This window comes from Suricata suricatta, chromosome 11 (assembly GCF_006229205.1).
Source record: "Suricata suricatta isolate VVHF042 chromosome 11, meerkat_22Aug2017_6uvM2_HiC, whole genome shotgun sequence".
Taxonomy (NCBI): Eukaryota; Metazoa; Chordata; class Mammalia; order Carnivora; family Herpestidae; genus Suricata; species Suricata suricatta.
The window spans coordinates 26,146,192-26,149,491 of record NC_043710.1 but is presented as its reverse complement, the minus strand read 5'-3'; the positions used below and the strand labels follow the sequence as shown (position 1 = coordinate 26,149,491).

General features: G+C 35.2%; 1 long non-coding RNA gene across 1 annotated transcript; it reads left to right on the top strand.

Annotated features, from left to right (window-relative positions):
• Positions 1-242: 242 nt before the first annotated feature.
• Positions 243-1,710, top strand: LOC115272768. The gene is made up of 2 exons (XR_003900450.1): positions 243-416; positions 1,361-1,710. It is a non-coding gene; the product is annotated as an uncharacterized LOC115272768 (long non-coding RNA).
• Positions 1,711-3,300: the final 1,590 nt, after the last annotated feature.

The following is a 3,300-nucleotide window of genomic DNA, read 5'->3' as shown; positions in this document are numbered from 1 at the left end:
CCCAAATGGATATTCGGTTGTGTATCAAGACCATTCTTTCCCTTCTACTCAGCAATTTCACTTGTTGTTGAAAAATCAATTATCCACACATAGTGGCTCTCTTGCTAAGCACTCTTGCGTTCCATTGGCCTGTCTGCACGTTGGCTGAGATAGAATGGGCTATGCTTTGTTTGGGGTAACAAATAACCCCGCATGTCATAGATTAACATACAAATGTTATTTTTTTCTTCACTAGCTGGTCACTGGTTTTGCAGAAGATGCAGCAAGGCGACTGTCCTTCATGAATGGTCTCTGAATCCATGGAAACACTCTCTATCCAGAGAAGAGAGACTGGAAAGTGCCCACGCGGTTTTCACTGACTCACTGTGAAATGTCACTCATCATTCACTTCCTCTTACACCCATTTGCCAGAACCAGTAAGAGAGTTAGACTCATGTGCTGTCTGCCATGTGTTTGAAAGGGGATATTGGAAAACACTAGTACTGCCTACCTTCATCTGTATCATTGATGGAAAGTGCTAGTATTAATCACTTTTATAGTAAGACTCCATACCTAATTGAGAAAATCCTCCAATGCTATGTTTCTACTTCAGGAAGGTCTTGGCTCATCTTAGACCTTGGCAATTCCATATAAATTGTAGAAAGTGTTTGTTAAGTTCTGAAAAAACTCCCATTGGGACTCTTACTGAATTCACAGCTCAATCACGGGAGAATCGACATTGAAAATATCAAGTGTTCCAATTCAATAACAGAATTTCTCTCCTTTAATCCAGGTCTTCTTTAGTTTCTCTCAATGATGTTTATGATGTTTTGCACAGAAGTCTTACATTTTGTTAGATTTCCCCCTGAAGTTTAGATATGTTGAAATGACACGATAAATGTTATCTTTAAAAATTTTTTCCATTTTCTAAAATCTGTGGTTGGTAGGGGCATCTGGGTGGCTCAGTTGGTTTTAGCCATCCAACTTGGGCTCAGGCCATGATCTCACAGTTCACGAGTTCAAGCCCCACATCATGCTCTGTGTTGATAGCTCAGAGCCTGAAGCCTGTTTCAGGTTCTGTGCCTCCCAATCTGCCTCTCCCCCACTCGCATCTCTCTCTCTCTCTCTCTCTCAAAAATAAATAAAAACACCTTAAAAAAGTTTAGAATTTAGGGTTGGTAGATAAAAATTTAATTCATATTTTGGTGTTGACTATTTCTAGCAACCTTGTGACACTTGCTTTAATTCTAAAAATTATCTGCAAATTCCCATGGATTTTCTATGTAGTTAACAATGTAATCCACAAATAATGATAATTGCATTCCTTCCTTTTTGATCCTTATGCATTTTTTTATTTTTTATTTTCTTTCCTTGCCTGTAGGGGACCTCCAGAATACTGCAGAATGGATGTTGGGAGAGCAAACATCTTCATTCTCCCCACAGTCTCAAAGGGAACATTTTCAAAGTTTTGATTTTAAATGCATTGGTTGTTATAGGTCTGCTTGTAGCTACTCTTTACTAGATTACTTCAGTGCTTGCTTTTTTTCAATTTCTAAGATTTTTAATAACAAATGGATATTGAATTTTAGCAAATGCTTTCTTCTGCACGTATTGAGATGAATATATGATTTTCTCCCCCTTTGATCTTAACAGGTGGCAAATTACATTGATTTTCTCATGATAAAGTGACAATTATACCAGCATCCTGGAATAAAACAAAATTGAAAATGATGTGTTTTCTGTTTTATATATTGTTAGCTTTGACTTGTTAATATTCTGTTTAGGATTTTTCCACATGTTCATGAGTAGAATTGGCTTCTAATTTTCTTTGCTATGCTGTTCTTGTTGGGTTTTGATATCAAGATTACTTTAGCCTCACACCATAAAAAGGGGAGTGTTCTCTTTTTTTCTGTTTTCTGGAAGAGTTTGTATAAGGTTGGCATTATATCTTCTTTAAACATTTCATTAAATTTGCCTGAAGCCGCCAAAGATATTTTACTTGTGAGTTTATTTTTTTTTAATTTTTAAGTGTTTATTTATTTTTGAGAGAGAAAGACAGAGCATGAGTGGGAGAAGGGCCGAGAGAGAGGGAGACACAGAATCCAAGGCAGGCTCCAGGATCCAAGCCGTCAGCAGAGAGCCCAATGGAGAGCTCAAACCCGCAAACTGTAAGATCATGACCTGAGCTGAAGTCAGAAGCCCAACCGAATCGCCCCAATCCCCTGGTGAGAAGTTTATTCTTAATTAAAAAGGCAATTATTTTAATAGTTACAGGATTATTCAGATTTTTAAGTTTCTTTTTTGTTAGTTTCAGTCAGTAAAGTTTTCCAAGGGATTTGTCTATTTCATCTAAATTTTCAAACTTAATGGCAGAGTTGTTTAAAATATTACCTTATTATCTTACTAATGTTTGCAACATCTGTAAGACTTTTGTTTTAACACTGACATTAGTTTTTTGCATCTTCCCCTTTTTTGTCTTGATTTGTCTCAGCAGAGGTTTATCAATTTTATTGGTCATTTCCAAGATTCAAATTTTAACCCTTTTAATACTATTTTATTTTTGTTTCATTGATTTTTGCTCTTGTCTTTTTAATTTCCTTCCTTCCATCTATTTGGGAGATTATCTTGCTGTTCTTCTTCTAGCTTCTCCTTCTAGTATTTTTGGAAAGAAAAAAAATCCGTTAAGTCTGCTCACTGTATCTGCTCGTCTTTGTATTTTCCATCATTTTGTCTCTCTCTGTTTCATTCTGGGTAATTTCTTCTGACCTGCCTGTTGGTTCACTAATTCTTTTTCTTTCTGTGTTGAATCTGTTATTAAACCCATCTGTTGAAATTTTCACTTCTGATTATTGGACTTTTTTAAATTTTAGAATAGCTATTTGATTCTTGTATCAAATTTACCATTTAATTTAAGTTGATTATTGAAATATTTTCAGATCAGTTTTTATCTCTTTGAGCATGGTAAGCAGAGTTTTAGCAGAGTTGTTATGTAAATATGATGTCTTTTATTAATCTTTCCAAGTTCCTGGTAGTGGGAGGAGCTATGAGACCCACATTTTATTTATCACATCTATTATTTTCTTATCTAATTATTTATATATTTTTATCCCTTACTAGACTGATGGGTTAAGGTTCAGCAAAGAGAAGTTCTCCTTCTGATTTATCTTTGTATTTGTCATAGTATCTCTCAGAGAGGTCACTAGAGATGTGAAGATATTATGAATAAATGAATGAATTTCATCATATTTACTTGTCTCCCTACCTATGTCTCACTTATTTTTTCCTTTGACTGCTTCCCTAACCTCAACTACTACTACCTTC